The 9747-nt window shown below is 44.9% G+C and overlaps 1 pseudogene; it reads right to left on the bottom strand.

The window, feature by feature from the left end:
• Positions 1-812: 812 nt before the first annotated feature.
• Positions 813-7162, bottom strand: LOC120842760 (annotated as a pseudogene).
• Positions 7163-9747: the final 2585 nt, after the last annotated feature.

Raw genomic sequence — 9747 nt, 5'->3', positions numbered from 1 at the left:
ATGATATCGCACGTGAATATTCCTGATCTCAAATCCCCAACAGGAAGATTTGTAATACAAAGTTCAAGGGTTGTCTCCGAACTCGAGGTGAATCTAATTCGCAGAGCCATTGTGTTTGCGCAACCATAAGATTCAAGTATTTCTTGCAAATATGATACATTTTCCGCGGAAGCATTTACGTTAAGATCACCAACAAGAATAACCTGTAACTTCAGTTCTATGCTCTGTTCAAGCAGCGTTTCTGAGAAATGCAGAAAATCATTTACCGATAGATGGAGGACGGTACAAGAAAGCGAGCAAAATATCACAGCATTAAATCGCAATGCACTCAACGTTGTCGTCTATAATTTTATATTTAGGAACTATTTTTCATGATAGCTCTGAGTGAATATAAATAGCAACACTACCGACAGCCTTTCTTGAGCGTCAGACAGACACACAACCGTAACCAGCCAGCTGGACACACTCATCAGATGCAAACCACGTCTCACTAAAACAGATTATGTCAAAACATTAATTCAGCTCAGATAAAAAAAAAAAAAAAATACCTCGTAGAGTTTGTTTCGCGTGCCTCTTGCATTCAAATGAGAAAAGGGAGATAGTGCCTTTTTAAAGATGCGATACCACGAGAACGTTTAGGCGTAAAAATAACGAAACTTTTGAAGTTCTCTCGTACGAGTTACTTTAGACTGACAAGATCATCTTCACCGCGAATAACCACTGCTTGTTCACCGTTTTTTTTTTTTTTTGACTAGCACTTTCGCATTCGCATGCCAAACAAACGCGTATCCTGATTTCTGCACCCATTCCTTCGTCATGGACAGTAGAGTGCGGGACAGCCGAGCCATCTCTTTCACAAATATACACGTTGCCTTTTTCTTTCTTAAGTGACTGCCTTTTTTTGAAGCCAAGAATCGCGAAGCTCCTGACACGTAAAGCGAACGATAACGCCTCCTGTTTCACCCGATATTTTTGGGAGCCTATGCAAAGCTGCAATGTCACTTCGGGTTACAGGTGGCATCTCCAAATTTGTTGCCAGTTCGTTCATATTTTCCATCAGGTCTTCATTTTGTGTTTCTGGGATGCCGTGAATTTCAAAGTTTAAACGACGGCTCTGTTTGACGAGGTTATCCAAATCTTTCCGGAGCTGAGCGAGTCCGTTTGGTGAGGAGACATTTGCCAGCAGGTCTATTCGTGTAGCTCGTTTAGCCAGTTCTTTAGTGGACTTTTCATGTGCCAGTAAACGCTTCTGAAGGTCGTCAAGCGGCTGAAAGTACTTGTACAGATTTTTCGAGTCCACCGATCACGCTGGACAAGGGCAGGAGAGTATTGAGCCTATTGCTTATTTCCAGCTACAGTACAGAGAAGTCGACTATTGATTTCTGGGTTTTGGTTTCTTCGTTCGATGTGGCAGTTCACACTTTTATGTTTTCTAAAGTCCCCAGGTTTTACTTGTAGTGTTTCCTCGGTTTAATCAGAGCACTCACCAAGAAGGAACGTGAAATTATATTCAGAGCAGCTATGTACGGTCCACTCTTAGGAATAGATAGCCGCCGGCATGCGCAACAGCGTGGCATGACAAAATACACAACAAAGAAAGGACACCTTCAGTCAACGCACTTTGGCAGCATCGGCAGAGAGACTAATAGGAATAAAAAAGGTGAGAAAGAATTGAACCAACCTGCAAAACACAGGGACAAAAGTGAGCAGCAAGCTGACGTATCGTCAGCTTCCTGCCGCTACTGCCAAATGCGAAGAAAACGCCCCTGAGCAACCGCAGGTGACCATCGGCGTCGCTGGCGTCGCTGATATTGCAGGCGATTTTGCTGCGTTGAAGAAACTTGGCCTAGCCGACGAAAAAATAAAATTCTTCGTTTTTAAGCTTGAGTTTGTCGGATGACGGTCTATAGGGATGTCGAGTCGGAGTATAGTCAACGGGCCACCAGGTTTAGGCAGCTGCAAAACACGGGAACAGAAGTATGAGCTGACGTGTCGTCTGCTTGAAACCGCTACCGCCAAAAAACGTTCATCAGGGAAACCAGAAATTGTGCAGGTAATTTCGTAGTACGAAATTTTCACTTAGGCAGCTAACTTTAGGATTGCAAAGCTTTCCGAGAAAGTCTGACGATTCTTTTAAACCACACCCTTCGAGTTAAAACAGAATTTGAAGCCTATAACTCGAACACGCAAACTCCCCCAGTCCGCTTGTTTTCTCGAGATCGCACTGAAAGGAAGGGACGGGCATATACAAAGAAGCGTATATTTTCGCTATGCCACTAAAGGATAAGTGCGACGTTAACCCATACGAACGTTTTCCAATCCTCTTAATGTCGGACGTGGTGACCAAACGATGCGAGGATCGCGCTGCGCATATAAGTAGTTGACGAATATTCTGTTAGCGTGGCGTAAGTTTCAAACTTCATAGAATAAGTAGAAGACACCTTTCACATGCTATCCTCTAGCCCAATGAATCTTCAAAAGCATGTACGGTCTGTATTTTTATTTTGTTTACGAAACGACGGACGCATCGAGAGGCCCCAAATAATATTGTACGACTGTTTATTACTATATAGTTGCTGAAATAGCGAGAGCGGCGGGGCGTGTCTCCGGAACGCCAGGCCCCCTGCACGCTCTGCATGCCTTCCACCGTTCTTTGGCTGTGCTGGAGGCGCACCACGAGACGTCGAGGCCTTGCCGAAGAAGCTCGCGCTGGAGACGGGACAATTGAGGCTCCTTCCCGCCGTTCTCACCCTGTCGGTGACTGTGCGAAGAGAAACTGAGGGAGAGGAGGACCCATAGCCTCCTATATATACTGACAAAGCCTGGCAGATCGCCACAAGGGGGGCGGAAGTGGCCGAGTGGGCTAACGCGTCTCAGCTCGGAGCGTGGAGCGAAAGCTTGCGCTGGGAACCTCCTGGGTTCGATCCCCGCCGCCCCCGCCCGTTTCGATCTGGATGAGATTCGTACCGGCAGGCGTTCGTGTGATCACTACTGCGTGATGCACGTTAAAAATAGTGGTTGTGCTGCACTGGCTAAATTGCTCATCTACAGCTAAGAGACCGATTACCCGTTGAGGCGCATCTCCATCAAGGCTGTATAAACATAAAGAGCAAACCAATTTTTTTTTTTTAGATCGCCACAAGGAGCGGTTGCCGAAATGGAAAAGGTCGAGCGGCAGACAACGGATGAGAGGAGAACCACGTGACTGGCGCCCCGCTGCGGCGAGACGCCAAAACGCAGCGTCTCGCCCCGTTGCGGCGTCTCGCAGCGGACCCTAAGCACACAACAAGTGTGTTTGGGGCCCTTGCCGCGGCGAAAGCTGTGCGCTGACGTCCATGTTCCCCGAGAAATGACCCTTGAATGCTCTGTGCTACCAGATCCTCGCACTCCAAATCTGCGACCGGGCACTCTATGGCTCCGTCGTCGAACAGCCAGGATTTGTGTTTAGAGCAGGCTATGGTAGACGTAAAGCTACAGCTGCCTTCGTCTCCACTGCGCTCTTCGAACGTACTGTACGTGTTAGAACGCGATACGTCGGGTTGCGGTGTTTGGCTCCCGCATTCGAACGCGTTCCACGAGTGCAGTGGGAAGACAAAGGCAGCAAGTGTTAGGTCCAACCACTAATCATTCTAACCATGAGCTCGGGAGTTCTGACGTCTCCGCCCGCTCTCTCGTCTCTCTGATTGGTCGTCCGCCCCAAATGGGCGTTTTATTCTTTGGGCGTCAGTCATCGTCTCCTTCTCTCTCAGTTTCTCGGCGTATATTTAGGCTTCAGCCGCACGGATGTCGACGACTGTAGTCAACGAGAGAGACATGGGTTTCAAGATCGTTTTTACGCTTGCCTTTCTCTTGGCGATGTCTTCGGTGATATTCGCGCAGTAAGTCACAACTTAAGTAACTGAACTCTTATTGTAAAGGAAAAAGAGTGACGCCATGTAGTGTAAGGTTTCAACAAGTGATTATTCGTGGTATATATAATTTTTTAAAATGAACATTTCAAGAAACTGTTGCCGTTCTGAAAAAGAAAAAAAGAGAATGACTAATATAAAAAAATGATACCTACATTTTTGGTGCTGATTTATTCCAATACGAGTTCAAAAACTGGCTCTAATATTCTTAGCCTGAAATTGTTTTGTCGTTACATCATACAAATCCCGTTTGAAGTCATTCTTTATATCACCGTGCCGTATATTGATTGGCCATTTTTGATTTAATTCATTAGGTTTGGCTCCCGGATTTTCTTACCTTAGCAGCGGCCCATCAATCAACCTAAAAACTCCGGAAATGAAACTTACTTTGTTTTTGTTTCTATACAGTTCTTAGACGTATTCGAATTCCGGATCACTGTGAAGCATACAAATATTAGGGCTCTGCGTCTATTAATAATTTTAATTCGATGATTCGCCACCCATTAATCGATTAATTGTATGGTTTCTTTCATCCTTATGCGTAATTCTTTTTTTTTTTAATACATGACATGTTTTGCCTTTGCTGAGTATGTAATAAACGGCGCAGTACAATTTCAGACTTTAAATCAACCTTGATGCATTGTTGAGAACAGAAAAAAGATAGACACTCTCACAAATGATTAGTTCAGGCGTAGAGGCAAGTAGGTTCGTTGATATCCTCCGGCATTAACGTACTCCTTTGATTGTTCACAATAGTATATACTTCGCTGAACGGACAGTCATACGTCATTGAGGTGGCTGAGACGCGAATAACCTTCTCCACTTGTTTGGAGTTACAAATCTCGCCCCATACAGTTTACATTAACTCAAAATTTCGCTTAAAGTTTGCCTTCATAGAGGTATACTTGTCCATGTCTGCGTGGTGAACCCGGTGAATGTTTACGCTTTTGTGTTTGTCTAAATTTAGCCGACTAACCGGTCAAGAAATGTCAATCGCGATTAAAGCATGAATCGATTAGTCGGTAGGTTAATCGATGAAGTGCTCAGCTCTAAATGCAGCCACAAGCCTGAAAATAGTATTTATATTCCTTCGTGGTAGGCAATGCCCACGTAAAATAGTAAGTATCCTAAATTATAACCTTTAGTTTTTACTAAGATATCTTTGTTTTACCGCTCAACCACTTTTCGTGCAACTTATGGGTCAAGCCTTTGGGGGGGGGGGGGGGGGGGGGGGGCGGTAGGCATTCGGCTGGCGGACGGGGGGAGGGGAGGAGGGGGGGAGGAGAGAGCTAGTCTGCTTTGATATGACGTTACGGTCGAAACGTTGCCCAGATATATTTTGTTGACTCAATAATTGCTATATCACTAAAAGGTAAATATTGTGTATATCAATTATTTTATTACGACAAAGTTGACCCTATCACTCCATCCAGGGGGGCTATGCAGGACGGCGGGACGGAGGGACTAAAACATCGCCGCCTGCTCCGATTGGTGAGCGCCACGCCGCTGATTAATCCCAGCAGGTGGCGATGTCCGAGACCCTCCGTCCCGCCATCTTGTATAGCCCCCTAGGTAGTAATTTCTTGCTTCTTTTTTTCTGTCGCCCATACCGGATGTATGGAAGCCATACGGTTAAGGCTTTCATACATGGGTAAATTACTTCCGAAATGTAATTTAATTACAATTACAATTACTTTGCTCCAAAATTGGTTTAACTTTGTACGTACATACTGATTTATAATGTAATTTAATTACAATTACAGTTACTTTGCTCCAAAAGTGGTTTAACTTTGTACGTAGATACTGATTTATAATGTAATTTAATTACAATTACAATTACTTTGGTCCAAAAGTGGTTTAACTTTGTGCGTAGATACTGATTTATAATGTAATTTAATTACAATTACAATTACTTTGCTCCAAAAGTGGTTTAACTTTGTACGTAGATACTGATTTGTGGAATTGTTTGTTTGATGTTTCTTCGGTTACCACTGACTGAGTTTATTATTGCATTCGATGTTACTTATCATATAGACTTGTTATTAGTTCGTTACCACTGACTGATTGCTTTTCATTGTCGCATCTGTTGTTGCATTTCGCGTTGAATTTTGTTAATAGCACGTGAACTCTCGTAGCTGCCTGTACTATTTTTGTACTTTTCTCTCCTTTTTTTATCCTAATCATATAGGATGTTAAGTGCCGTAGGTGCTTGTGATTCATTTAATTATGAATTATATTTATTTCTACAATATAAAAATAATTACTGCCATGTCCCGCATACAAGCGTTCTACGCTTAAGCGGGCTGGATTGTTTGCCGGGTTTTCATTGAAAATAAACTTTATCCTTATCCTTAACTACAATTACAATGAGTGCTATGTATGAAGTAATTAATTACGATTGCAAAATACTTTTAAAACGTAAGGCAATTACTTTACAATTACTTATTTCTGAGAGCGACCCGACTTGTGCTATTTAACATTAAACGAGTTGTTTGGAATGTAAGGCATTCCTTCATTCCTTGCCCCAATGTATAAATTGCGCGTAATGTACTGTCCTTTTGTGCGTATTTCTTAAATTAATGATAGAACGCGACAGTTTTGGCTAATGAAGTCCTACGTTTTATATTTTCACTAAATAATAATAAATTTGTTCATTTACTCGAAGAGGCCAAATCGCCTAAGTAAAATTGATTTGGCACACTTATTTGTTAGGCAAATACAAATGCGACAATTAGTAGTATCTGCACATTTTATTCGTGTTAATATAAAACTACAATTCACACGCTCCAATACGATCACATCCACACACAAACGTTTCATGTTATTGTAAATCATTTACATCGAGTTGAAATTATAATGGCCCAGATATAAATCACGAGCCATTCCACTCTGTGAAGGTTCATGAGTAAGGAAGCTGCTTAGCACAGGACAAAGACCCGCGCGACGGGGCCGCCACCCCGGGAGCGCGGAAGGAACGGAAACTAGGCACGCAAGCGGGGGCTTGGAACGACGAAACAAAGAGGGCGGTGCGAGCGTAGACATGGCCAGGCTGCCTCCGTTTGCCGGCCGCTCCGCTGACAGGATGGAGACACCCGCCATTTTGTGATTAACTTTGCGATGCTCTCACCGGCGTCATGTTGCGTTCATTTTTCCAGAACTTTCGCTAAACACAATGTTTTTGCACCACGACTTTGTCACAAACACTCTACAAGACGCACACGCAATGTGGAGCTAATACTGACCTCAGGCGCCATAGTGTGGCGCTCCATTGGCTTCATTGGTGTCTTCGCCCTGTCAGCGGAAGCGGCCGGCAGATGGAGGCACCCTAGAGAGGGCCGATGCGGGTCGCACAGGGGACAAATCTTTGAGACACATTTATTATCTACCTGAGAGTCTGCTGATCTTGAAAATGGTGCCTATTGATGACTAATCTACGGAATAGACATATTGCTAAACTACCCAAGCATCAAAGAGAATGCAGGGAATGGTGTTCCACGCCCCGCACGTGTCGGCGTCTGCATCAGTAACTGTTCCTAAAACCTAAAACAAATGGCATCTTGCACGCGTGTTCGTCAACGCTTTATTTTGGTTATTTACTTCAAATCTTTTATACACTCTAAGAAATGGCTGCGCTTCTACTTGCTCACAAAACAGTCAAAGAGCCAATCTCTGCGATATACGGACTCAGTTTAACGAATGATGAGGCGGAACATCCGTTTAGACCTCAAAATTTAGTCTGCGCTGTGGCATTATGCAATTCAAGCATGACGTTTTGCATTGGCTACTCCCACAGTGCAGATTTTATTTTTAGGTCTAAACGGATGTTCCGCCTCATCATTCGCTGAGCTGATTTCGTAGCTTGCAGAGATGGGCTCTCCGAGTGCTCTGCGGGTAAGTAGTCGCGCAGGCATTTTTAAGACAGTACGGGGAAGGCGTGCGCGTGTGGCGCGTGCGGCGGTGAGAGCGTAGAGGTTTTGGTCACGCACACGAAAAATCGACGGAATCCTCGCCATAAACGGCTTCGCTGTAATATAAGAACCGAATCGGGGCTTCCGAAATAGTGACAGTTTTAACAAGTGCGGGGTCAGTCTCCAATGTGCTTGTGCAAATAATATCCGAAGTAAAACCAACAAGAAACAAACTTGAAATTATTACAAAGAAACAAATATGAGACAGTATTAAAAAAAAATGTAAAAAAACTGGCAAAAAAAAAATCCACAGATAACCCCGGCTGAAAGCTGACGCTCAATTTTGTTTCTTTAAAAATTTCGGCATGTTTTGCGCTATCGTTTTCTGCTCGCACCGCAGGCGGCATAACACGGGGCCGTTGAGGTAGTCCCCGAAGAGGATTGTTTCTCAGCCCGCAGTGTAACCAACGAAACAATAAACAACGGGACACTATTTTTGTTGTGCGCGTGTGTGAGTGCGTGTCTATATGTGCGAGTGTGTCACCGAGCGCTAGGCCACTTGTGCAAGCGCTGAAGCTTTCAGAAAGGTTCCGTCGGCGCCCCCGAAGTCTCGCAAATGTAATTGTAATTGCGACTGAAACTTTGCAATTACTGACGTTAGGAAGTAATTAAAGTACAATTACAATTCGTTTTCGCTGAAAGTAATTATTTACGATTACAGATTACGAAGAAAGTAATTAAATTGTGGTAATTCTATTACTATACTTGAATTACTGCCGAAGTATGGCGTGAACTACGTTGAAAATCGCACGCAGGACCACTTGCGCAGCGGCTGGCGTGCAATATTGAGAGTGGTAGCAGACGACAGAGGCGCTTTGCGTCGGAAGCTATGGCGGTGCAAGTGCCCATGGTTGGAGCGTTAGTTCTTCGAGCTGGCTTTAAAGATATCATAGTTAGATCCATCTTCCGTGATGCCACTACGAAAAAAGGCGAAAAACTTTATCAAAGCGGGCATAATTTTGACGTCAACGAACGGTTTGCTACAGCGACGTCGGTCTTAAAGGCAAAATGTGTGCGTCAGGCGGGCGTCTCGCAAGAAGCTTACTCCATAACGATCGAGCTAAGTTCTCATTCTTCCTTGCTCAGGAAGTGACTGGTCTTTACCCACTATCCGTGCACTTGCCAAATATTGAAACTATTTAGAATTATTGATGGCCTAGATGAAACCGCGGCGAGTGGCCAGGCGGCGTTCTTCTGTTGCGACCGCGGCTTCGGGTCATGACGATTCGCACCCGAGTCGCCGCGTCTGGCGCAATACTTCGCTTAAATTTGTAGCGCGGTGTAACGGCATCTTTCGTTGCTTATGATGCTTTTCGAAACAAACTTTGGAATGCACTTTTGTCATTACAGGGTGCGCAGAGCTTGCTTATACGGGCTGTAAAGCCGGGCTTCGTTTTAAAGCGAAGCTGTTTAGGGCTAGGGTTCCGTGGATTTTTCGTGTGCAGTGACAAACTGTACGCTCGCACCCGCGCACGCACACACCTTTCCCGTATAAAAGATTCGAAGTAAAGAAACAAAATAAAGCGTTGACTAACGCGCTGCCCGGAGGGCGCTGCCGCTGCCAGACGAGGCACGGACGAGTTGAGAAACCGTGAAACGTCGTCCCCGCACGATGTGTACCTGTTGGTGCAACCGACCACGCAGCAATTCATGATAGCAATTAACAGTGCGTTAAGGTCGCAGGAGAGCACAGCGGCGGCAGGATTGGCATATGGCGGCGGCGACGCGGCGTGGTTTCCGCCTGCTCGGATTCTCAAAAACTGTTTTCTCTGACGGCCGCGCGGCGGCGCGCTCGTTGCTGCGCACGGAGTGTATAGTGCTGGGCACGGCGCCTCGAGGAAGGTGCTTTCTACGTGCAGGGATTTGTTATG

Source organism: Ixodes scapularis, unplaced genomic scaffold (genome assembly GCF_016920785.2).
Source record: "Ixodes scapularis isolate PalLabHiFi unplaced genomic scaffold, ASM1692078v2 PGA_scaffold1__304_contigs__length_218370807, whole genome shotgun sequence".
NCBI classification, from domain to species: Eukaryota; Metazoa; Arthropoda; class Arachnida; order Ixodida; family Ixodidae; genus Ixodes; species Ixodes scapularis.
This window is presented reverse-complemented; position numbering and strand designations above follow the sequence as displayed.